The sequence below is a fragment of the Fundulus heteroclitus genome, chromosome 20 (genome assembly GCF_011125445.2).
Source record: "Fundulus heteroclitus isolate FHET01 chromosome 20, MU-UCD_Fhet_4.1, whole genome shotgun sequence".
NCBI classification, from domain to species: Eukaryota; Metazoa; Chordata; class Actinopteri; order Cyprinodontiformes; family Fundulidae; genus Fundulus; species Fundulus heteroclitus.
In genome coordinates this window covers 42,652,010-42,679,489 of record NC_046380.1, presented here as the reverse complement: position 1 = coordinate 42,679,489, position 27,480 = coordinate 42,652,010, and the positions used below count along the sequence as shown (strand labels likewise).

General features: G+C 44.0%; 1 long non-coding RNA gene across 1 annotated transcript; it reads right to left on the bottom strand.

Moving 5' to 3' along the window:
- Nucleotides 1-14,224: 14,224 nt before the first annotated feature.
- On the bottom strand, nucleotides 14,225-27,371 carry LOC118567194. The gene is made up of 5 exons (XR_004933535.1): nucleotides 27,170-27,371; nucleotides 26,401-26,528; nucleotides 16,390-16,484; nucleotides 14,646-14,721; nucleotides 14,225-14,347 (listed from the first exon to the last, which is right to left on the bottom strand). It is a non-coding gene; the product is annotated as an uncharacterized LOC118567194 (long non-coding RNA).
- Nucleotides 27,372-27,480: the final 109 nt, after the last annotated feature.

Below are 27,480 nucleotides of genomic sequence, written 5' to 3'. Positions count from 1 at the left end.
GCTTTAAAATCGCCCAACACTAATGCTGAGGGACTTTTTCCTGGTAGAGATATTTTAACAAAAGTTTAGTCGATCAATAATCCAACTCTGCACCAACTTGTTTAAAATTTGCTATCTTGATCTTGATAGCATACCATCTATTGCAACAGGCTGGAAATGTAATGAATATCCCTATAAAATGACTGATATATTGAGTAAATATAAGTAGCCTGTATTTGTAAATCTTTAATTTATCTAAATAATTAGATTTTTCTGTCCTTTGGGTTTTTTTGTATTTCTTGTCTTTGTTTTATTAAATGGATGTGAACATTTGACATTTTTTTAATTTTAAAACAAATGTTTATTTAATATAAAAAATCTTTTAGAAGTATTTGCAATTTATGATGTACATTTTTCTATGTGACCTTTGCTTCATTCCGGGATGTATCATGTGGCTTCCATATCTTGTATTGGATTAGTATAATTGAAGTCTGCTAGTAGTTTCCTTTTACCAACTGTTTTCTAAGATATTCTTCTTGACCTATGTGTCATCCTGTGTTTGAGTACTGCATGTTGCTGGTATATATTCTCCAATGTGCATTTATTTAATGTGTGAAACTATCACTGGAAACTTTGATTCTGCCCTCTTTAACTATCCATTGTGTCCAAGAATATTTAAATCAACCGTAAATAAAATGTTGAAACAGCTGTCTACTCATTTACTTTTATTTGTTTTATATTTTGGGGGGTTGGGAGAAGACAGGAAAACTTCATTGTGGTTATATACAGTACGTTGACAAATTAACATGTTTTTATTTTATTTTATAACTTTATTTATTTTGTTTTATTATCATGTACACATACAACAAGGAATATTGAGCTACTGTGTGGACTTTATTGACTTGCCCATATCCCAAGCACCCAAGAATAGAGGTAGGTTTCTTTTAAAGATGGAAGATAGTATGTAAAGAGTGTCTGTGCAGACTGATCTATTCAGATCCACAGATACCTTAACAAATAGAAACTGATTGGGAACCAATACAGATAGGGTCATATTATACAGATTGGTCAAAAATGTCCTATATAAGGGAACACAGTTGTTGCATCAAAGTCCCGACAAGCAGCATTCACTCCTGGAGAAGCGTGGAGCAACAGGGAGAGTCTTCTGCATTGTCCATGGCTTTGCAGCAATCCCTCATACTGAGCAAGCATGAAGCGACAGTGGAAAGAAAAACTCCCCAATAACGGCAAGGAAAACCTCCAACAGAACCAGGGTCAGTATGAACAGTCATCTGCCTTGACCGACTGGGAGTTACAGAAGACAGAGCAGAGACAATAGAGAAAAAAAAAAGCACAGAAGCACACATTGGTTCAGTAATCTGTTCTACATTAGATGGTAATAGCGGGTGATCTGTCTTCCCTGGATGATGTCACAGCTAACATAACGTCAGACCAGATGTACCTATTATGAATAAAATAAATAAATAAAATAAAATCATCATTCATCAAAAGTAGTTTTATATCGGCTGCATAAAAAGTAATCTTCAGCCACTTTATGGTCCAAATTTCAAGAAAAGTGGACATGTGCAGTGGACAACGATCTTATCTTGAGAGAGAGCATAAAATACATATTTGTTAATCTGTGTGCATGATCTCTGTCTCTTCCCCACAGTAACATTGTCTTAAAACTTGGACTGTGAAATTAATCTTGTGGATTAAAGCGTCAATCATTCCAGCAGCTGATGTTACATCTAAAAGAAGATTGAAGGAATTGCCACGGATCAGATCTGTAATGACAAGACTGAAATCTAGATCATACACAGAACCTCAGACAAAAATCTGAAGGATTATATATAGTCTTAAATTAAAAGAAAGGCCGATTTATTTTAATTATTTATTTGAAGGGGGAGACAAATCTTCTTAAGAATACAAAAGCAAGGTTTTAGATTGAGGTGGATAGAATAAGTTAAATGTTATTACTAATGATATTTTCCTTATTTATAAACCTTACATCTTCTCAACACAGCCTCCTTCATTGTGCAGGCTCTACTACTAAACCATCATCATCACCAGGCCAGCAGCACCGGCTGGTCCTGCCCAGGACATGGCTCAAAACGATGAACAACAGAGCCTTTGAAGCTGCAGCTCCCTGTATATGGAACACTCTCCTGGACCATCTCAGAACCCCACAGATGGCGGCTGTTTTTAAGAAGGAACTTAAAACATACCTTTTTAGAAAAGGCATACTCTGTCTAGTTGTTGTTTTTATGTTTCATTTTAATATTGTTGTTTTTATCTGTTTGTCATTGTAGCAAAACATCTCTACAAATCTCTGTAGCACTAAGATTTGAGATCAAATGTATCAAAAATTAATTTTGTATTATTATTAATGACAGATGATCTGCACTTCTGGATGGTGTTGCAGTTAACAGGATACCAGACCAGGTGTACCTACTATGAAGAGGGGAAAAAATACAAAGATACAGAGGGAACATAAGGTTAAAAGTTTAAATAACCAAAAATAATGTCAAACTGGAGAACAGTTAGAAGACTTAGACTTAGACTTAGAGACTTAGACTTTCTTTATTGTCATTTTGTATACACAGAGTGCATACAGAACGAAATTTCGTTTTCACACAGCTCAGAAAGATTGCAGTAACTCTACAGCATACCTTGCAGTGAATTACAGTACAGGATAAAGTGCAGTGATAAATCGCAGTCGCTTACAGGATATGTTTCAATTGACTTCAGGATAAAGTGCAGCAGTGAACAGTAGGCAGTTGAAATGTAAACAATGTAAAACAAATGTAAACAAATATGCAGTAAGGTGCAGCAGTGATTTAAAAGTAGACAGTTGCATTGTAAACAGTTTTGCAGTACGTTTCTGGGTAAGGTGCAGCAGCAATTTTGCAGGATACGATACAAATGTGCAAATGTGCAAATGTGCAAATCAGCGAGTCGAGTGTGGTACACAGTCCGTTTTTATACTTCAGCTGTTCAGCAGTTCAACAGTCTGATGGCAGCAGGGAAAAAGCTTTTGCAGAACCTAGTGGACCTGCAGCGGATGCTGCGGAACCTCTTTCCAGAGGGCAGCAGGGAGAATAGTCTATGGTGGGGGTGTGAGGAGTCCCTGATGATGTTACGGGCTCGAGACACACAGCGCTGCGATGAAATGTCTTTTATGGAGGGAAGAGGAGCCCCGATGATCCCTTCTGCTGTCCTCACCACTCTCCTCACGTTCTTCCAGTCGGAGGCACTGCAGCCTCCGCACCACACAGAGAGACAGCTGGTCAGAATACTCTCTATGGTGCTTCTGTAGAAGGTCGTGAGGATGGGCGGGGGCAGGCGGGCTCTCCTCATCCTCCGCAGAAAGTACAGTCGCTTCTGTGCCCTCTTCACCAGTGACGGGGTGTTCACAGTCCAGGTGAGGTTGTCCGTGATGTGCACCCCCAGGAACTTGGTGCTGCTGACCACCTCCACCGCTGAGTTGTTGATGAGCAGTGGAGCATGGTGAGGCCGGTTTTTCCTGAAGTCGACGATGATCTCCTTCGTCTTCTCCACGTTCAGGATCAGGCTGTTGTCTCTGCACCAACCAGCCCACCAGCTGCTCCACCTCCTCTCTGTAGTCCTGGTCGTTGTTGTCTCTGATCAGGCCCACCACCGTTGTGTCGTCAGCAAACTTCACGATGTGATTGGTGGTGAACCTGGGGACGCAGTCGTGTGTCATCAGGGTGAACAGCAGGGGGCTCAGGACGCAGCCCTGAGGGGAGCCCGTGCAGAGGGTGATGACATCAGAGGTGTTCTGTCCGACCCGGACTGACTGAGGTCTGTTGGTGAGGAAGTCTAGCAGCCAGTTTCATAGGGGTGTGTTGAAGCCCAGATGTTCCAGTTTTCCCACCAGATGTTGTGGGATGATGGTGTTGAACGCTGAACTGAAGTCCAGGAACAGCATCCGCACGTGCGTGTTCTTCTCCTCCAGGTGTGCCAGGCTCAGGTGAAGAGCAGAGGAGATGGCGTCCTCAGTGGAGCGGTTCCGTCAGTAGGCAAACTGGAGCGGGTCGAGTGTTGGGGGGAGACTGGAGACGATGTGTTCCTTTACCAGCCTTTCAAAGCACTTCATCATGATGGGAGTCAGTGCAACAGGCCAGTAGTCGTTGAAACAGGTGACTTGAGGTTTCTTTGGCACCGGAATGATGGAGGCAGACTTGAAGCATGCTTGCACTATGGCTTGGTCCAGCGAGGTGTTAAAAATGTCTGTGAGGACACCAGCCAGCTGACCTGCACACTCCTTGAGCACCCGCCCAGGTATGTTGTCGGGGCCTGGGGCCTTCTGCGGATTGACTCTCCTCAGAGTCTTCCACACGTCGGCTGGTGTCAAGGCAGAGGACCTCCTCTTCCTGATGGGGAACAGCTTTCACTGCTGGAGTGCTGTTTAGTGCCTCAAACCTCCCAAAGAAGTTATTTAGTCCATTGAGGAAGTCAGCATCAACTTCACCCACCGGGGGGGGGAGGGCGTGTTGTATTCAGTGATCGCCCGGATGCCTTTCCACATGCTCCTGGTGTTGCTGACTGTGGTTCCGCTTTGCTAGCCTGATGGCACGGTTCAGGTTGGCTCTCGCTGTCCTCAGAGCCTCCTTGTCTCCAGACTTGAAGGCTGAGTTCCGTGCTTTTAGCGCTTGACGGACCTCCGCAGTAATCGAGGGTCGTTGGTTGGCTCGGGTGATGATGGTCTTGGTGGTGCTGACGTCCTCAATGCATTTGTTGATGTAGGCTGACACAGTCATGGCGTACTCATCAATGTTGATCTTGTCCTCATAAGTTGCAGCAGCTTTGAACATGCTCCAGTCAGAGCACTCAAAACAGTCCTGGAGCGCCTCCATTGCTCCCTCAGTCCACACCCTCACCTGCCTCGCTGTTGGTTTTGCTCTGATCAGCAGGGGCCTGTATGCAGGAATTAGCATCACAGAAAGGTGGTCTGAAGAGCCCAGGTGGGGGCGGGGGGCTGCCCTGAATGCTCCTTTAATGTTTGTGTAGACTAAGTCTAGAGTGTTCTCTCCCGGAGTTGCAAAATCCACGTGTTGGTAAAAATGAGGGAGAACAGTTTTCATATTTGCCTGGTTAAAATCCCCAGCAATGATGAAAACACCCTCTGTGTGTGCAGATTGCAGCTCAGAGATAGTCCGATAGAGAAGCTCAATGTCCGGAGAGCAGAAACTTGTGACTAATCTAGCATTTTTACACCAGGTGTTATTGGTGTAAACGCAGAGTCCGCCTCCTCGGACTTACCGCAGAGTTCTGTTTGTCTGTCGGAGCGGAAAGTAGCTAGCCCCTCCAGGCTAACGGCGTTGTCTGGGATTGTTGAGGTGAGCCATGTTTCGGTCAGAATGAGAGCGCAGCAGTCCCTGAGCTCCCTCTTTGCAGAGAGCTCGAGTTGTAAATGGTCCATTTTGTTGTCCAGTGAGCGAACGTTGGAAGCCAGATGGATGGTAGCGGCGGTCTGAATGGGTTAGCCTTTAGCCTCGCTGCTAAGCCTCCTCGGCAACAGCGCTTCTTCGGCCGGCTACACCGCTTCCGCGTCGCTCTCCTCCGGCGTGAGCTGCTCGTCGAGGCCGCCGCTTCACAGGCCTCCGGGGCTGGTCTCCGTAGGACGCCACAGTCACGTAAACAGTCGAGCGTGGTATTTAAAAGTCCAAAAACACAACGTAACTCCAACAGGCGCTCGCGGTCAAGTACTGATCGGCTGGGTAGATGAGTGGTTTCCAGCGAGTTTGGCGGCATTTTTATGCATTTTTATGCAAAAAGTCCGCGAGTTGGTACAGGAGCTGTGTTCGGCTGCTGCCGCCAGGGGCGCCGCCGGAACTCAGCAGAGTGAGAGAATTAGACCTTGAGGTCCTCCAGCATTCTAAGCCTATAGCAGCATATCTACAGAGATAGCTCAGGATAGCCTAAGCAACTCGAAAGTTTTAAGCCTAGTCTTAAAAGTAGACAGGGTGTCTGTCTCAGGGACTAAAAGTGGGAGTTGGTTCCACTGGAGAGGAGCCTGATCACTAAAAGATCTGCTTCCCATTCTACTTTTAGAGACTGTATGAACCAGGAACCAAAATACCAGAAGTCTGCCAAATAAACTACAAAACTTAAAAAAAAAATTACACTAAGTAAGCTCATACTGCTGTCTTCATATTTTACCCACAGCCTTCTTTAAGAAAGTCTTTCCTATATGATTTAACTAAAAAATTTATTTTAATTCTTTACACGAAACAGTGTCTGTAGTTCATAGAGTTAAATATCATTCTTAAGCCATGAAAAATACCAACACCGTTCTAACCATTTCTTACACTGTCCAGTCCTGTGTAACACTCAACTTTACATCCACATATCAGGAAAACCTGATATCATGAGATAAGAAGATGAGATAAGATGGCGGCGCAGGTTCCTGCAGCGGCTAAGGCACTTTGGTTTCTTTACTTTTTGTTTTTGGGTTTTTACTCATGTTATCACCACTCCAAGCTCTAATACAATACAGGAGAGAGGAGCTGTTAGAACTGCGACCCAACCCGATTGTTCACTATACCGACCGTGGAACAGACAACAGAAGGTCCACTGTACCCGCCCCGGAGACCCAGGAATCAGGGTAAGTGAAGAAGACGATGAGGCTGTCGGGCAGGCCTGCTGACTCGGCTAAAAGCATACAGACCAACACTCCCAAGCCTGACTCTGGCCAACGTAAGATTCCTTGCCAACAAACTTGATGACATCCGGTTAAGAATCGCTGCACGTAAGATGAACAGCTGTGTAACTATTTTTAAAGAATCGTGGTTAGATGGCAACATCCCTGAAGAAGCGGTGACGCCCTAAAAAAGAAACAACCCAAACAGGGCGGGTGGAGGGAGGCCTAGGACGGGAGGCGAGAGTCCATCAAAACAGAATTAACCAAAAACAACCCAAACAGGGCAAACTAAACCTCTGGGGGTGTCCCAGAGGCAGGCCTCAGTGTGACAAAATGTCAAGCGGGCGTCCCGGGGACAGGTCCTGACCGGTGACAGGCGGGCGGCCCCGAAGCAGCAGCGTCTCCGGCGGGCAGCCTCAATCAGGTGGGTGAGACAAAAGGGCCCTCGGTGGCCTGCGATGGAGCAGGGCGCTTAGCGGCCAGCATCGATGACGGTGCAGGGCTCTAGGAGGCGGACGTCGACAACGGTGATGAGACCTTGGATGCTTGGTGTCTGTTATGGGAAATCCATCTATGTGATCTCTGCTCTGTTTCTCTATTAACATGCTGGAACTTCATCACTTCACCCTTTCCTTATTCAATAACTCTAGGAAGTCAGTTATTGTTTAGAATTCCAACAACAATGTCTCGGTGAGACTTTGGATGCTTGCCGTCATGACGAGGCCCTGGAATGCAGACCGAAGGCGAATCCATCTGGACCGCCCACATCGCAGGACTCCGGAGCGAAGACCGGAAGCGGATGCACCTGAACCGCCACCTCACAGGACTCTGGAGCAAGGACCAGAGGCGGATCCCCCTGAACCACCACCTCACAGGACTCCGGAGCGAAAACTGGAGGATCAGCGAGCGTCGCACCAACGCAGACTGAAGGATCGGCAAGTGTGGCACCCACGCAGACTGCAGGGCTGACGAGCATCGCACCCACGCAGACCGTGCCTGAGGGGTTGATGAGACCTTTGGTGACAGGAAGAGGCTCCAAGACAGCAACCAGACCCTCGGTGACGAGAGCAGGATCCGAGGTGGCAACCAGACCTTCGGTGACGATAACAGGACCCGTGTCCACTTGGATGAGGACGGGCTCCAAATAGTAGGTCAACAAGCAGTGTTGTTGCGGGGGAGATGGCGTCTGGGCCCGACAGATCGCCAGATCACCAACCTGGACGCCAACCTGGACGCTCCCAAGATGACCTCAAATAAGTGTATAGTGTCCTCTAATGTCCCAAACAACGTCTAAGTGTCCATCATGATTTATAACCCAGAGCGAGAATTGTTTGTCTATGATGGTTTAACGTTTGGGCTAGAAAGTCCTATCAGATACCTGCTTATGTGGCGATGTGTCCGGTGATGCCCAGATTATTCTGTAATGAACAGAACCGGAGGACCCAGAATTCAGCCAGACAAGACAAGTAGTGTTTGAAGGCAGTTTATTGAAAGATTCAGCTGCTGCGCATCGCCGTTGGTTGCTGGTAGTCCCCCCAAGCTTTCCAGAATCCAGCCAGAGAAGCTCTGATGAAGACTCCAGAGACTGGCTAGAGCTTGGTCGACAGGGAACAGGCAATGGGTCAGAACCGTAGTAGCAGAGGCAGACAGGACGGTCGTAGTCTGAGAACCAGAACCGAGTCAGAGCCAGGTGATCAGCAGAGTGGGAAAACAATCCAAATCAAAATCCAGGAGCAGGGTCAGGGCAAAGATCCAAGTCAGCAATCCAGAAAGAACATTTATCAAGTTCAACGGGCTAGGCAGGCTCAGAATAGCCTCGTAAGACCATCCTGATCTCGTGAGCTTTCAAGGTTTCACTCGCAGATCAGTCTGGCGACTTTCCGTTAAAGAAAATTTGGAGCCGTTCACCAAACGAACGTCCAATCAGCGTTGGCTTTGAGGCGGGTTGAGGTGTGACGCAACGAGAAGCGCGACAGTTCAGTCTAAAGAACATGGCGTCTTTAGCCGATGAAACTAGCATTAGCGTGGCTATCGAGCAAGTTTTTTCGGAATTACAGAGTATTTCTTTGCTGAGCTAATGAGCCTTTACCTGCAGCAGCAAGAGTAGCTTGGCTTGTGGTTGTGTTTTCGTCGTCGCTCGTAACAGAGCGACGCTGAAGCATGTTGACGAGTACGTCATATGCTTCCTTGATCTGATTGGTTTATTTGGCCCATCTATCACCAACATAGGCCAATCAGCTAACCAGTATTTTCGCCCCTTCCCAAAATTACTTCAACGGAAAGTTTCCAGATGGATATGCGGAGCAAATCCATCTGGCGGAGTCAGGTAAGGCTTAGAAGGTCAAAAAACAGAAAGAGGTCAAGGACACTATCAGACAAGACAAAGAACGCTGGATTAATTCACTGGGATGTAATAATCTGGCACTAGTGACTGATCTGAAGGCTTATATAGTACGAGATGCAGGTGGAACTGATGAGAATAGATGGGAAGCAGGGCAGAGCTGACTAGGTGTGTCAAATGGTAATCAGACCAGCACTAGTGCTGAGATCGTGACAATTTTACTGCTTTGTTACTGGCCAAATGAACAGTAATTCAGAAGGAGTTATGATAACTACTGGGGACTTTAACCATGTTAACTTCAACGCTGTGCTCCCCAAGTTCCATAAATTAATTAAGTACCCAAACAGAGATAATAATACATTAGATTACCCTGACAACTTAAACAGCTTCTTCACACGCTTCAACTCTCCAAGCTGCAGGGAGCCTGAACCTTTCCACAGCCAGAGGAGCACCATCAGCCTCTCGTCTTGCACCTCTACCAAGAGACCAAGGCCGCAGGTCCAGACATGGTGTCAGCCTGGACACTTAAATCATGTGTTGACCCACTAGCAGGGGTCTTTCTGGATATCTTCAATCTCTCCCTGCAGCTCTTCATGGTTCCTGCCTGTCTGAAATCCTCTGTTATCGTGCCTGTCTCCAAAAAAAACAATAATCACTTACCTCATTGATTATCGTCCCATCACTCTTGACCCACATCATCATGAAGTGCTTCCAGAGGATCCTCCTAAAGTACATGAAGGAAGCCATCCCTGCTGGCCTGGACAGCCTACAGTTTGCCTACAGGGCGAATCGCTCCACAGAGGACGCTGTCTCGTTAGCACTGCACTCAGCTCTGACATCATTAACTTTACCTCAGCATTCAACACCATGCTCCCTGACATTCTGGCTCTGAAGCTCCACAATATGGGATTATCCACATCTCTCTGCTGCTGGATCAGTGACTTCCTCACCCACAGGCCCCAGGTGATGAGGATAGGGAAACGCACATCTGCTCTACTGATCCACAACACAAGGATGGCGGCAGGGTTGTGTCTTTAGCGCAGCTCCCTTTTCACCCAGGACTGTTCTGCTGTCCACCCCACAATGGTGGGATGCTGTCTCTAGGATCTAGACTCAATTTATCTAGAACAAATCCAAAGATGGGCCAGACACACCTCCACTGATCCCAGCCATCCAGGCAATGTGCTGTTTGCCCCTCTCCCATCAGGTAAACGCTACAGAAGCCATAAAGCAAAAGCAAATAAACTTAGAAACAGTTTCTTCCCAAGAGCTGTTTGGTCAATCGCCCCCTAATGCAACACTTTAAAATCACCCTACTATTACTAGCCCTCCATATGTTACAATCACCATAATGTTACTGTCTACTTGCACACGATCATTTGAGAATATCTAAATGCACATTGCTGTAAACAAAGCCTCAAATCCTCGTTGTTCAATAAGCACCTTACTACCTCATTATATGTTATCTGTGACTCTCCTGAACGCTACATAAAACACTGTAACTCTTGTTCATTGTCTGTTTGTTTGTCAGTTTTTGCCTTCATTATGTGTAATGTGAACTGAAGTGGCCAAAGAGAAATTTTGTCACTTGCGGTAACAAATAAAATACTCTTTACTCTTGACTTGACTCTTAACCTGGATATAACATTTCCGAATGTCTCACGGTAATGTTTTTATAATTTATTCATAAGAATGATTACTTAAAGTACATGGATAATGTTATATGACCTTATGATTGGCGCAGAGACAACAAACTGGTAGTTAACATAGACCAAAATAGATGAGGTCATCGGCAACTATGCCGAAGACAAAGTCCAAGGGATTGCTTGAAGCAAGAAGCCACAGTAAATTGATTGATCCAGTTGAGATGGCACAGTCTGAGGAAAGTTTTATAAAAATAACTTTTTTACCAGGATTCTTACAACATTCTAAAAAGGACTAGTTGAGACAGAATGGCCTGCCCCCGTTAAAGGGGAGTTTTCCTCTCCACTGTCGCTTCATACATGATAAGTATGAGGGATTGCTGAAAAGCCATTGACAGTCAGACAACTGTCCACTGTGGCTCTACACTCTTTCTGGAGGAGTGAATGCTGCTTGTAGAGACTCAATGCAATCTGCTGGCTTACCTTAGGATAGGAAGGCTTTTGACCAATGTGTCTGGATGATTTGATTAAATTTGACTTTGCAAAGTACCTTGAGATGTGAGATGAGATGTGAATCGGCACTATATAATTAAACTGAATTCAACTGAATTATTTACATGGTGTTTCAGTGTTTTATTTGAGTTGAAATATAAATACAGCTAAAAGTGTTGTACAAAGAAAGTATGTTTACATAAAGGAACATTGATCAATAAAACCAAACAATTTCAAATTAGTTTGTTAAAATTGTAAGAAGGGTAGAAAGTTTGTAAAACCCAAGAGCAGCTGCTAGATCAATGATCCTGAAGGCTGCAGCAGCCCCAGATAGACATATGATTGAAACATATGAGTAAGTCATCATTGAAGCAAAGGAACAGCAAGCACCAAGCCAAAGGGTCACATGAAGAGGCAAAGAGCCCTCCAGCTATACACACTTTTTATTGTCCTCAGGTTCTGCACAAGTTAGGAAGAAAAGAGTAAAAACAAAGCAATTGGTGAAGATTCATTCATTTGTAAAAAGAAAAAAAGAATCAGCAGTAGGATAGCAGAGCAATATTTGTTAATACGTTCTATTATTAAAAAGAATTGGTTACTTGTGTGAAAAATATGTCCTGTATCCTGGTGCAAAATGCACATGACAGGCTGGAAACAAAGTTGTTTTCATAGAATTTAAAAAACATTTACTATAAAGAACCAGTTGAGGAAAAAAACACAACCTCGACCTTAACTGTCTCTACAGAGGCCACTGATTCCTATATATCCAATACACAAAAAATAATCAACAGACATCTCTCAACGACGCCTACCTATTTCACCATCCAGTCTGCACTGAGGGTGAGTTCTTTCTGATTGTCATTCATTTAATTTCCCCCAGAATATCCAGACATGATTTGGCAGTTCTGTGTAAAAGACGACACCAGAGCGGATTAATGGGCCTGGAGATTTATGTTGGCACGATCTGAGCTGCATTTGCTTTTAAGCTTCAATCAAGTAGGGAAATGGGAAATGATAACAGTATCAAAATAAAAAGAATTTCCAGCTGACCATCACAGTGAGAACTGGCCTTTAGTCTGAAAGCTGGCAGGCAGCTGCTGTGCTGTGCAGAATCCTGTAGTACATTGTGCCCATCAAGATATTTCTTCCATGAGGTGTGTGCAAAATGGAGGAAGAAAAATAAAATGTATTGTGAAATCAGATGTTTGCAGACAAACAGGCAGGCAAAAAAAATGCTTTATGATTTGTTGTGAAGCAGAATTCTATTAACAATGCTTTTGACACGGTCCTTTAGGGTAAACACCAATATAACAAATCAAGCCTTATTTTCCAAAGTAATGATGTCAAAAATGTCTGCCCTTTTAGAGTGCAGGTAGATATCAGATCCTTTTAATAAAGTCAGGCTGCAAAGCCTCTTATAGTTCCCATCTACATGCACAAACCTCCTTATCATGGCTTAACGAAGAGACAACCCGCCTACTGATTACTTTTAGATCTTTTCCCTGAAAATAGTGGCTTACTGTTTAAAGCAATCTCACACAATGTTCAGGCATGAACGAGAGGCACATTATGTATTACCACAAGGAGGAAAATTTAACCAGATGGTTTCCTCTGTTTCACTGCTTTATAGCTTAAAAGGCTACATTAAGATCAACAGTTGCGTTTGGACTGCTAAGGCTATTCTTACATTAAAAGAGATGTCAGGAGTTAATGCTCTGCTCCCTTTATTTTATTTTTTCATCATCAGTGTATTTTTTCATAGGACGGCATGGTCCCCGAAGGTACTTTCAGCTGTGTCAAGCTTGAAAAATGCTGAAATGTAATGCTTCTCTAAGGTCTGAACTATGTGAATCAGGTGTCAAAAATGCCAGTGATTGAACATCGTTTATAGAAATTTATTCAGGATACTTCAATGGTGTGTAATTATAGACTCACAAAATGTTAAGCAAAGGTCATCAGAAAGTGATTTAATTAAATTGAATGTTCTGAATCTTTTCAGTGCTTTCTAGTCAGTTTATGTACCAGGTCATAGCACTAAGACTGAACTTGATATATTTTTTTAAATGACAGAGTGCTTAATAACTACACATCAAAAGCCTTTGATTTTGGATTTGTTGGAGCTTGGTGCTCCATCATGCATGTGCATATTCTCAGTTATCCGGGTCATCGCCTCAGATAACGGGCTTAAATTGGAGGCAAACAGACTGTCACTCAGTTCTCTTCTGAAAACATTTAATCAGGAGACCTTGTCAATTCTGTGGGCTTGCACTTGAGCAACCTGCAGTTGGAGCGCTGCTATTTTTAAGGATATGTAGGTCCATCCTCCTATGCGCATACTAAGTCAGATGCCAATCAACTAAATTAAGGTCAATTCAATTCTATTTATATGGCACCAGTGCACAACACATGTCATCTCAAGAGACTTTACAAAGTCAAATTCAATCAACTCATACAAACAGATATGTCAAAAGGTTTTGTATTTAAGGAAATCCAGTAGATTGCAGTTTTGACAAGCAGCATTCACTCCTCCAGAAAAAGCATAGAGCCAAAGTGGACAGTCATCTGCACTGTCAAAGGCTTTTCAGCAAACCCTCACTGCAAACCCTCACTGTTGCTTCATGCATGCATGATGCGACAGTGGAGAGGAAAACCCCCCTTCAAGAGGGAGGAAAACCTCCAGCAGAACCAGGCTCAGTGTGAACAATCATCTGCCATGACCGACTGGGGGTTAGAGAAGACAGAGCAGAGACATCGAATGCACAAAACCACACGTTGCTGGTGAAGATTCCCAGTCATCCAAGTCAAAAAAGTTAAAAAACAAAACAAATGGACTTTTTTCCAAAGTTTGAAGACGTTTTGCTTCCTATCCAGAAAGCTTTCTCAATACAAAATGTCTGGAGTAGTGTGGAGTTCCAAGCCAACGACTCCCCATTACTAAGGAGGTGGACCTGTTTCGGTTCAATTTGCATGTTATCTAAGGCATTACAATGCAGTACTATAAAGCTTGGAACTCCACACTACTCCAGACATTTTGAAATGAGAAAGTTTTCTGGATAGGAAGTGAAACGTCTTCAAAATTCTGAAAAAAGTCCAATGGTTTTTGTAACTTTTTTGGAATCACAAAACCACACATTGATCCAGGAATCCTCACTAATCCATCCATCCTACCATTTACTGACCCGCTTAATCCCTCATGGGGTTGCTGGTGCATATCTCCAGCGCTCACTGGGCAAGAGAAGGGTTTACACCAGTCACCAGTCTGTCGCAGGGCAACACATAGACAGACAGGACAAACAACCATTGACACACATCTAAAGACAATTTAGAGAAGCCAATTAACTTAACATTCATGTTTTTGGACTGTGGGAGGAAGCCAGAGTACCCGAAGAGAACCCACGCATGTACAGGGAGAACATGCAGACTCCATGCAGACAGACCCAGGGTTAGACTCAAACCCAGGACCTTCTTGCTGCAAGGCAACAGCGCTACCCACTGCTCCACTGTGCAGCCATAGAATCCTTACTATGTTATATGGTAATGGGAGACGATCTGCCTTCCTTGATGGTGTCACACTGAACAGAATGCCAGACCAGGTGTACCTATTATAAAAAGAAAAAAGACAGATAGAACAAAAAAGTTAGAAGTTGAAATAACAAAAAACAATGCAAAATTGAGAACTGTCTGAAAACTCAGCAGTGAGAAAAATAGACCCTGATGTCCTCCAGCAGCCTAAGCCTATAGCAGCATAACTACAGAAGTAGCTCAGGGCAACCTATGCCACTCTAACTATAAGCTTTGTTAAAAACGAAGGTTTTAAGCCTAGTCTTAAGAGTAGACAGGATGTCTGCCTCATAGACCAAAATAGGAGTTGGTTCCAGAGGAGAGGAGCCTAATAGCTAAAGGATCTGCCTCCCATTCTACTTTTAGAGACTCTAGGAACAACCACCAGTAGACCTGCAGTTTAAGAGACAAATTCTCTGTTAGGAACATACTGCAATGGATTGGCGACCTGTCCAGGGTGTACTCCGGCTCTCGCCCATTGACAGCTAGAGATAGGCACCAGGACCCCTCACGACCCCAAAAGGAATGGGTGGGAGAACTCAGCAGAGTGAGAAAAAGAGACCCTGATGTTCTCCAGCAGCCTAAGCATATAGCAGCATATAGCTCAGGGTAACCTAAGCCACTCTAACTATAAGCTTTAGGAAAGTTTTAAGCCTTGTCTTGAAAGTAGACAGGGTGGCTGCCTCATGGACCAGAACTGGGAGTTGGTTCCACAGGAGAGGAGCCTGATAGCTAAAGGATCTGTCTCCCATTCTACTTTTAGAGACTCTTTTTTATTTTATTACCAGAGGCCAATTTAATGCCATCCAGATTTGGTGAATGATTAAGAAGATTATTCTTAAGGACTCTGGACCAAATATGACAAGTTTTGTCTTGTAAGAATTTAAAAGCAGATATTTTAAGTTTTGATGTCATCAAGACATGTAGACTGTAGTCGAAGTAATTGATTGGATTCATTGGGATTTATGGATAAAAATAGACTGTCATCAGCATAACAGTGGAAATTAATCCCATGCTGTCTGATCATTTTACCAATCGGGACCATATATAGTAAAGAGAATTTGCCCAAGGACTGAACCCTGTGGTATTCCACAAGTAACCCCGGAGTTGGAAGAAAATATATTATTGACATGAACAAACTAGAATATGTCAGAAAGATACGATTTAAACTAGCCTAATGATTTCTCTTAATCCCTACAGTATGTTCAAGTCTTTCAAGGAGAATATTGTGATCATCTGTATCAAATGCAGCACTGAGATATAACAGGACAAGTACAGACACAAGTCCATTATCTGAGGCCATGAGAATATCGTAAGTGACCTTCACCAGCGCTGTTTCGGGGCTATGATGAGCCTGACTGAAACTGTTCAAATAGGTCATTATCTGTGAATGTTCATATTCTTGATTAGCAACTACTTTCTTAAGAAAATCAGACAGGAAAAAGAAGATTAGATATAGGCAGGTGTGACAGTAAGCCAGTACCTAAAATAATTTTACTGTCTTAATTTACTGTTAAGAGGAGAGAGCGACTGACAGATATAAATCCTTCATTCAGAAACAGTTACGGCCGCATCTTGGATCAGATAATAGATCCTCTAACCAGATGTAGTCTGAAACACCACCCAATCTGTTTTGAAGTTTAGTTTTTATTAATCATGCATTTTTCTAAACAATATGTGGTGTGCCTGTGCCTCAACGCTCTTACCTTCTGCTCCTCTCCTCTCCCTTTCCTTGGAGCAAGGGGTTCTTGTCACTGTCCAGCCTTCAAAACGTGCAACACCACATTTAATGTCCTTCTGCCTGTAGCAAAATGTGCCAATTAAAATCAATAACAGAGTTAGTAGTTGTTTTACATGCTATTTATCCATCCATCCATCCATCCATCCATCCATCCATCCATCCATCATCTTCCGCTTATCCGGGGTCGTGTTGCGGGGGTAGCAGCTTCAGTAGGGAATTCCCCCAGCTCCTCCGGGGGAATCCCAAGGCGTTCCCAGGCCAGCCGAGAAACATAGTCCCTCCACCGTGTTCTGGGTCTTCCCCTGGGTTTCCTCCTTGTGGGACATGCCCGGACCACCTCACCAGGGAGGCGTCCAGGACGCATCCTAACCAGATGCCTTTGCCACCTCAGCTGGCTCCTCTCGAAGTGGAGGAGCAGTGGCTCTACTCTGAGTCCTCCCCGGATGACTGAGCTCCTCACCCTATCTCTAAGGGAGAGCCCAAACACACTACGGAGAAAACTCATTTCTGCCGCTTGTATCTGGGATCTCGGTGATCTCGGTAATGCGCTTTTCAGTCATAACCCAAAGCTCATGACCATAGATGAGGGTAGGAACGTAGATTGACCGGTAAATTGAGAGCTTCACCTTTTGGCTCAGCTCTCTCTTCACCACAACGGACCGGTACAGCGCCCGCTTCACAGCAGCGAACATGCTATTTAGTTCAATCATAACCACTTAGAACAAGCAGTGCTTCGATGGATTGCTGTGTTGCCATGCGCTTGAATTCAGGTGTGCATGATTTAGTCACATGTAATTTAGGTGCATACTTTTAAGGGACCTTTTAAGGGACTTGTACATCAGGGGCTTCAGCTCAGACCTGTCAATCTTCCTCTTCCTTGTAAAGGAGCCCTTTAAAATCTTTATTTATGTATATTTTCCCCACTGTTTATCCCAATGGAAGAAAAACAAAAGCAGCCCATCACCACCTCAACCCAGTATAATTGAGAATAAATTATGTTGGTACCAGATAATCTGTTCCAAAATTGGAAAGTGCTATTTCTTGTCGGCTTTGGTCTTTAAAACTATTCATGGACTAAATGTGAAGCAGAATGTCCATTCTGTTTTGTTTGTGGTCCGCTCGGACCACAAACAAAACATGTGCACAGAGAACAACTTTAAACTCAACCTTCAGCATGCGTAATTACACAAAAGAGCATGCTGGGCAATAGAGGAGATAAAGTGTCTGCTCAGGGTGGAAGCTGAGATGAAAAACCTGTCGCTTTGAAAGGTGATGACAACAGTTAAAAAATGTAACAGTCTAGAAGTGCATGGAGCAGAAAAGAGGGAAAAATCAGCAGCTGGATCATGCATAAAGACACACCGTGAACTCTTGCGTACTTTAAGTGTCACAGCTGAAGAGGACATGTTGGACCATAGGGAGGCTTGATGAAACGCAGCCACAGTCACAAATTTGGTTATAGACATAGATTGATAAACAAACCTATGGAATAATGATAATAAGGGGGTGTTTTCATTCCATGGAAGTGAATCTGATAATTCCTTTTATTATCGACCTCAATATTTTCTTGCTAAAGTCAGGGAAAAAATATTGTTATATGTTGTTGCTGTTTTTGAAGAAGCTGTTTGCAATCAAAAAAAGTAATTCCCCCCTTTTTAAAAGCTATTAATATTCTCAACTCAACATTGTGTATATAGCACATTAAAATAAAATGACGTTGCCCTGAGTGCTTAATATACTCTAAAGTGCAGGAATCTAAGCAAGTTGTCATTTAAGCAAAGCTTAAAGTCTTTGGTCACCTGTCTCAGTTTGAACCGAGGATTTTAACTGTGTATCAAAGTTAATTAATAGTACCAGCAAGAATTTGAAACTACTTTGACCACTGGATATGGGTCGGTAATTTATTAAGTCATCTTGATCAAGACAGGTTTTCTTAAGTAAAGGTTTAATAACAGCTACTTTGAAAGCTTGTGGTACTAAGGATACATCAATCATGTCCAAATCGTGGCATTATTTAAAGGGAATACTTAAATAACTTGGTAAGGATTGGGTCTAACATACAAGTTGAAGGTTTAAATGAAGCTAAAATTTTAGATAACTCAGAAAGCTCCACTAAACAGTTCAAACTCTGATCAGTTTCTAAATAATAATCATCTTATTTGTAATTGCAACATACATTCCAATGAAATTTGTTCTCTGCCTTTAACCCATTCCCTTTGGGAGCAGTGGGCTTCCATTGTGTGGCGCCTGGGGAGCAATCTGGGGTTAAGAGTCTTGCTCAGGGACCAAGACTGTCAGTCTGTGGGAGTGGAACCCAGAACCTCCAGGACACTTGTGACGCTGGATGGATGGACATTCAGATTGCTGATTGACTGAATGTAAGTGTAATGTTGCACCAGCAGTCAAAGTTGAAAAAAGGTGAAGGTGAAAGACCTAAAACACATGACATCTCATCAGGCGCTGTATCTGCTATCTTCTTTGACACTGTGTTGAGAGAGAGAGAGAGAGAGAGAGAGAGAGAGAGAGAGAGAGAGAGAGAGAGAGAGAGACAGAGGCAGAGAGAACCGTTTAGCCTTTAAACATCGGGCCTCTTAGCCGAGGGTGCATCCAGCCTTTTCCCGGGGTCCGTATAGCGGCCACTGATGCCAAACCTAATTGCTTCTTCCGGGCGCGCCGCCCTCGGGCGGTTCCGGTTCCGAGGGGTGTGCCCCTTGGGGTCTGGGCCGGCGCGCACCCGGGTGTCTGCCCCTGCACGGGGCCTCTGGTGCGCTGGGGGGCCTCGGGGCCTGTTGAGCTGGTAGGGGGGCATGGACATTGACATCTCATGGCAGATGCTCTTCCCCTTCATTGGATCGGCATTCTGCTAGTGGGGGGAGGGGAGGGAGGGGGAGTAGAGACTAACCCAGCCTGGATGTCTACTGTCGAATGTATGGTGAGTTGTTTGAATGTTAGTGTTGGGGAGGGGTTAAATCTACAGGTGGGGGGGGGGGTGGACGTTCTGGTGGGCTTGTGTCCGGCCCCCTGTCCCAGTCCTGGTTTATTTTATTTTTTTATGTTTTTTTAGGGGGGTAAAGCCAGTAGGCTTGGTGGGTGGGCTGGGGGGGTGGCGGTGTTGGTCCTGGTGGGTGGTTGGCTGGCGGGCCCTGCAGCCTCTCCCAGGCCCCAGGCTATGGTGGTGCCGCTGGAGGGGCCCCTTTCTCCGGGTGGGGCTTTCGGGGAGCGGGGGTGCCTATTGGAGTCAGTAGGGGAGCTGGCTCCCTGGGTTGGCTCCCCAGTCCTTTGCTCCCCATCCCCGGACTCCTCCCTCTGCCTGCTCCATCATGCCGCCACACATGTAGGTCATTGGGGAGGGGGGCGTTACTGGAGGTTGCCACTTTCTGATGACGTCCCTCTCCCCAATTTTATCATGCATTTTAGACACTTTCACTCCAAACATCTTCACAATGCACATTCATGTAGGCCACGGTATGGGAGGGTGGGGGTAAAGATGTCTGGGGGGGGGGGCTTATGATGTGTGAGCCTCGCCTCGGCCAACTCCCTTCACCCCCTCTCGCATTTAGACATTGAGGGATCTGGGTAGTTGCTTGGAGGGGGGCGCTGGCACCAGCTTCCTTCCGGAGGGGGGTGGGCTGTGCCGTGCACCCTCTTCGGCACCCCAGTTTTAAACACACTTGAGAACAACATGCAACAACACAACATCTGAGTGGGCGTAGGGAGGATCGGGGTCTTTTGCACACCCCCGATCTCCGATCGCGGCACGGAGTCTGGGGCCTGGAGGAGGTACAGGCCACTGGGTCCGGGGTGTTGGCGGGGGGCTGCTGTGGGTAGCCAGAGGCTTGCCGGGTCTGGGGCTGACGCCTCTGCTCTCCCCAGAAAGGGGTGGGGGGCAGGGGTGGCTAGGGTAAGGTCGGGGAGGGAGGGGGTTTATCAGGTATTTAGTGGGTGAGGGGGCTCTTGTTAGGTGGCCCGTATGGTTCATGTTGGTCCGGGGGGCGTCTGGTCGGGGGTGGGGCCGGGGGTCGGGCACAGGCAGTCGTATAGTTAATTGGGGTGACAATCCACTTGGGATTTTTGGATGTGAGTGTTATGTGGGAATGTGTGTACAGTGTCCTTTTTTTGTAAGTGTGTGTGGTGAGTGGGGCATTAGGGAGGGATGGTGTGAATGAGTTTTTTTTTCAGGTTCGGGTCTGGTCCGCTCCCTCTCCCAAGAACATCTCAAGTCTACGCTAGGTCTGGAGCCCATCCCCCCACGTCCTGCCCTCCTCCGCTGCGCTGGCAGGCACCTTGGCCCTCTGGCGCATTTACGGTCCTCAGATTTGGGGCTGGTTCCCGGGTGGGTGCCGGCCCAATCCTGGTGGTGGCTTCACGGGGCCTGGCCACGGGGGCGAGGGCGGGGCGCCCCTGGGGCCTCTGGCCCTCAAGGCCCATGGCCGGGACCACTTCAGTGCGGCTGGCTGCAGGCGTAGCCCATGGGCTCGTCCCCGCGGCTTCTGGGGGTGTCGGCATTGCGGTAGCTGGGGGATTTCCTCGGGGTCGTCTCTCCTCTTTCCTCGGGGCGGTGGGGGTTGCAGATTTCCTGTGATGGCCCCTCTTGGGCGCCCTGCTTTGGGGACCCCTTTGGGAGTCCGGGGTTATGGGTCCTCTGACCCCTGCCTCTGTGCTCGGGGAAGGCGGGCCTGTCGTTCTCTACAACCACTATCGAGCTATTTCCTTTTGGATCATTTTCACCTAAACTAGTGCACTCTCACAAACTCCCACAGGTGCAGGGTTCCAGGTATTAAGTGTTCACTTATATACAGAAAGCCTGTAATTCATGTATTTATTTTCTTTCACTTTCTTTTTTCAGGTATCACATTACACATGTCAGCTTAAATAATATTACATATGATTTAGTAATGACATCAAGGTGTTACTCGATTGTGTCTGTTGCTTTATGTCTGTTGGTTGTGCTGTTCTTTTTGCGCCTCTTTCCAGGTGATAGAGCAGACAGAGGACGTTTTATCATTCGCTCCCTTTTATCTCTTCTTTCTTTCACCTCTTCTCTTTCTTTTTTTTCTCTTCTTGTTCTTCCTTTACTCTCATACTTTCCCATTGTAGAGTCCATATAATTTGAAATTCTACCTGCAGGAATCACAATAAAGCTATTTACATGCACAAATCAAGCGGAGCACTATGGCGAAAGCTGTTTGCTCCACTTGTGAAAGCAAAATCTGTCGAGCTCTATTTGCCATTAAGACATCAATTCTTATTGCCACATTGCTAGACAGGAAACTGGGAAGAAAAAAATACAATTAGGTTGTAATATAAATAATCTGTGTTTTCTGCAATTAGTTTGTGACATTGTATTAAAAAGAATGTCTTTTCAATGTATCTGTTTTATTTTTGCATCTTTTCTTTTTATATATGAAATGATTTTTTTACAATTAGTTTGTGGTATAATAAATGAATGTAATTTCTTTCCTGATTATGTTAATAAAATACATAAAAACCCCAAATACAGGCGTCTTTTCCTTCATTTAGCATCACTACTTGTGTGGGAAGGTATTGCTGAAGAAAAGTTAATGAAACGGGTATATTACACACCTGTTCACCCTAGTTCTTTTAGCGGAGTAGATAGATTACAGAGAGCTATGGAAAGTGAAACTGGTAAGAAGGCCCCGGCTGAAAAGGTTCAAGACTCTTTATCAGAACAAGATGCATATTGCTGGTGAAGATTCTCAGTCATCCAGGTCATGGTCATTCCAAAAAAAAGTAAAAAACGTAAAAAAAGAAAGCAACTGGACTTGTTTTCTGTAGTTGAAGACGTGAGCTTTCTCAATTCAAAAGGTCTAGAGTAATGATGAGTACCAAGCTTTATACTACTGTCCAAACAAAGGCCTTGTAATGGCTTACAAGGCCTTTGTAATGCAAATTCAACCGAAACAGGTCCACCCCTTAGTAATGGGCGGTCGTTAAAGACATTAAGCCAGCAGATTGAACCGAAACTGGTCCACTCCTCTGTAATGAGGAGTCGTTAGGGTTGTTATTGGCTTGGGTAAAAAGAGTGATGTTTTGATCACCCATATGAGGGTGATATTGGAGAAACCAAACAACCTCTTCACAGAAGCATGGCTCAACACAGGAGAGCTATCTTCTCAGGTCAAGACTCTGCTGTCCACTTACACCTTAAGGACAAAGGACACTCTTTTGAGGACCAAAATGTTCACATTCTGGACAAAGAAGACAGATGGTTTGAAAGGGGTGTGAAGGAAGCCATCTACGTTAAGAGAGAAAAACCAACCTTAAACAGAGGAGGAAGCCTTAGGTTCCAACTCCCAAAAACTTACAATACAGCTATAGAATTAATTCCGGCCAATCATCACCTCAATTCTCACCCTGGACCCGAGTCCTCAAAAAATAAACTTCTTAATCACTTAATCTGGATGGCATTAACTTGGCCTCTGGTAATAAAAACAAAAAAATCTTGGTGTTGTTTTCGACCAAGACATGTCATTTAAATCCCATATTAAACAGGTTTCCAGAGTTTCCTTTTTTCATTTCAGGAGTATTGCCAAAATTAGAAGCATTCTGTCCAGGGGTGATGCTGAAAAACTAGCCCATGCATTTGTTACTTCAAGGCTGGACTATTGTAATTCTTTACTATCAGGAAGTCCACCAAATGCAGTTCAAAGTCTTCAGCTGATCCAAAATGCTGCAGCAAGAGTTCTGATGAAAATCAACAAAAGGGATCATATTTCTCCAATTTTAGCTTCCCTTTATTGGCTTCCCGTTCAATCAAGAATGGTATTTAAAATTATTCTTCTAATGTATAAAGCACTTAATAATCAAGCTCCATCATATATCAGAGCTCTGATTTCCCGTATGTCCCTGACATAGCACTTTGCTCTCAGACTGCAGGTTGCTGGTGGTTCCTAGAGTCTCTAAAAGTAGAATGGGAGACAGATCCTTTAGCTATCAGGCTCCTCTCCTGTGGAACTCCCAGTTTTGGTCCGTGAGGCAGACACCCTGTCTACTTTTAAGACTAATGTTAAAACTTTCCTTTTTGACAAAGCTTATAGTTAGAGTGGCTCATGTTACCCTGAGTTACCTCTATAGTTATGCTGCTATAGGCTTAGGCTACTGGAGGACATCAGGCCCTATTTTTCTCACTCTACTGAGTTCTACTGTTTTCCAGTCTACTGTTCTCTAGTTTTGCATTGCATTACATTGAAATGACTGTTGTCATTTCAGCTTTTAACTTTTTGCTTTCTCTCTTTTTTCTTCATACAAGGTACACCTGGTCTGACGTTCTGTTAACTGTGACATCATCCAGGGAAGACAGATCATCCGCTATTACCATCTAATGTAGAACAGATTACTGGATCAATGTGTGCTTCTGTGCTTTTTTGTCTGTCTTGTTGTGTCTCTGCTCTGTCTTCTGTAAACCCCAGTCGGTTGAGGCAGATGACAGTTCATACTGAGCCCGGTTCTGCCGGAGGTTTTTCCTTCCCGCTAATGGGTGTTTTTTTTTTCACTGTCATTTCATGCTTGCTTAGTATGAGGGATTGCTGCAAAGCCATGGACAATGCAGACGACTCTCCCTGTAGCTCTACGCTTCTCCAGGACTGAATGCTGCTTGACGGGACTTTGAAGCAATCAACTGGTTCCCTTATGTAGCACTTTTAACCCTGAAGTTAGGAAGAAACCACATTCTCTAGGTTCAGAAAGTTGGACTCTGAGTGGAAGTTGAACAATGCTCATTTGTTGCATTCAACAAGTATTATTTCTTTTAATACAAAGAATTAAAACAATGACTAACAAAATAGAGCTCTTTGATAAACAAAAATGTAATAGAAAAGTTCAAATAAAAGTGTCCTTTTCTTCGATGCCAGAAGAAAAACTTTGTTCTGTGTGGTGTATGTGTTGTCTGTTCATTTACTCTTCTACTACCCGGGTAGGTTTTAGTTCGTTTTGAGCGTGATTATCTGAATCAGAGAAGTAGGAAGATGTCTGTAGTTCTTGTGAAGTTAATCCCGTTCTCCTTTCCTGTCGCTTGGCTCGCCACTGAACCATGCAGTGTTTCCCGCAGGAATTTGCTTATGCGAGGTGGACCGACTGGCGGAGGGGGGGGGGGGGGGCGGACCGACTCGCGGAGCGGGGGGGGGGGGGGGGGGTGGACGACACGTTTTCCGCGGACCGACTCGCGGAGCGGGGGGGGGGGGGGGCAGACCGACTCGCGGAGCGGGGGTATCCATGTGTTTTTTCCATGCCATTCACGCACGCGCGAAAGCGCGTGTTAACGTCACTTTTTCTTTTTTTTTTTTTGGAATGTTGGCGTGGCGGTAGCGTGACTTTGGCGTGGCGGCCGCCACGCCAAGATAGCGCTGCGGGAAACCCTGCCATGGAAGGCTCAGAATTCTTCTTGTAGATCAATTCCTGATCCACCAGAACAATAACACCAATCTACACACATGGTGCAGAAACTAACTTCCATTAGTACTATATTCATCACTATTCTTACTCTGATTCTCTGCATTTTTATAACCAATCATTGTAAATGATTGTGTACAAACTTTAGTGTTATTTCAACACAATTATACATTAAGAAGTTATATTCTTAACACAAATGGACTTCACAACCTTTTAAAGCAGTGTTTGTATTAATAACCACCTTTTAAATCAATATTTATCTTTTTTAACTAGAACACTTTGTCTTTTAACCTTTTTAACCATGAATGCATTTTATCCATTCACTCTTTTTAAACATCATGAATATTTGAATAACCACAATGAAATAAATCACATTATGTACACAAAAACAGTACGTAAGAACAATGTTCCTGCATCTTACCATCACATTTTATCTCTTTCTGTGTCTAATAACACAGTAGCATTGTAGGCTACCTGTGCTAGCATAGCAAGCTACCCGTGATTAGCATTAGCACTGTAATTAGCCATGTTTTTGGTTATTTTTCATAAAGCACAATGATACATAGTACCACGGTGGGTCAAACTTTAGATAATAACTCCAACTGGTTTTATTAAACTGTCTCAGCAATTAACATCCTCACATGAGCAAACTCCAACAAAGCTAATAACCGAAGCCTAGCATTTTAACATATTAGCATGTAGCCCTGCTCTTACTGGAGTTCAGAGGGCTTATATGTGGTTGAAGCAGCTCCTCTCTTCCTCTCAAGGCTCATAAGATTCTCTCCTAATAACGAAAGGTTTATGAACACTCTACAACAAAAATGTATTGTAAATTTATGAGTTTTAATTTATGTTCTTACTCAGTTTAATTAGCTCAACTGGTGTGTTGCTCTCAGTTCGGTCTATCAGCGTGAGTGTGGCTTGGTTTATCTGCGTGAGTGTATATGCTCACCGTCGGTAATCCAATACAAAGCGCCACCATGTGGTGGGAGGTAATAACTACAGTTTTTTAAATTCTGTTCTGTGTGTCTACTTATGAAGCTCCTGAGCAATTTTGGATGTTCAGTTGATTGCCTCTCTGGGCTACATTTAAAGGAACACAAACACAGAAGGATACAGGGGCATCAAATGCTAGTTTTCCACACTTCTTTATCTCACCAGCCTATGGGCCTGTCTGACTGATTACCCAAAGGAAAGAGTAGGTAAAAAAAATTAGAGTATTGTCCCCAGGAGAGAGAGAAGCTGGAGGGCATTGTTTGGAAAAGTCTGCTGACAATCTGCTGAAATGATAAAGTGAACCAAGAAGCAGATTGCTCTGCAAGTTGTTTTTCTTACATTGCTCTCCGATATCTGTCTGCTCGTTAAAAATAACTCAAGATTAAGAAAAATTATAAATATAAATTCAAACTTTGGCTTTTTGATGTGACAGAATGTGACAAAACAGCTTCATCCATATAGAGCATCATTAGACTATGTATTAAAAGCCAATCCAATTTAATTTGTCATCTTTAAAAATTGTCTGTGGTTTGAAAGATAATGAGGAAACCTGATAATAAACATTTCTTACAGAAAGAATCGAATATATATGTGCACAGACTTTTGCGCTGATAGAGGTGAGGCAATGTGACAGGGGGCCGGAGGGTGGGTGAGGTGGAAGCATTCAGCTGGCCAGGTACGGACATGACAGTCTTCTTTCTGTAGAGCATCAAGATGAAAATGCATGTTGACAAAAAGACTCACGCATGAATCCAGTCAAGCAGCCAGTTCTGCTGTTCCAAGCATAAAAACACAATCCTGAGGTGACACACTAGGACACTTCCTACTTCCAAACAAGAACTTTTCCACTTTTCCATTATAATTATTCTCCTTTTTGTTATTATTATTAACAGTCTTAATATTATTATTAAAACTATAATTTTCATTTATAGTATTGTAATTTATTATTATTTTTTTTTAATTATTTAATTCCGTTATGCATACCCAATTTTTTATTAGTATTATTCTGATTATTTAAAGTTATTTTGAATTATTTAATTCCGTTATCCATACCCAATCTTGAAGGTGGGGGAAATCAGTTTTTGTTTCAGCCGTAAAAGCCGTCAGACTCTGAATACTTAAAGGCTACAGGATAGAAGACTTTTGCTCTTTAGAATCAAAAGAAACCTATATAAACAATAAACAGTTTAGACGCATAAACGACTTGCCCATCTGGAATCTGTAAATAAAAACACAAATACAATTTTTTCTTGTGCAAACTCTGTTCGCGCTGCCAGAACATTGCAATGGAATCCTTCACTTCTCCCCTCTAAGCACTAACTGCTTAAGCTCATACTCACAGGGTTGGTAAATGCAGCTTAGAACAAAATCTGTCCATACACTGTGCCGGTCACCTTCTCACTGTGAGGTTCATGAGTTGACTCGGTAGGAAGCAGTTAAAACAATATTCAGCTTGTTCGAAGCGCCCGTGGGATAAAGACACAAAGACTGCTCGTCCAGGCAAAACCCTGAAATGTAATCCTTCACTTCTCCCCTCTAAGCACTAGCTGTTTAACCTCATACTGACCAGGGCCAGCAGTGTTGCTAAGAATAAGTTCAGTCCATATAGTGTACAGGTCACTGTGAGGTTCATAAATTGACTCGGTCAGGA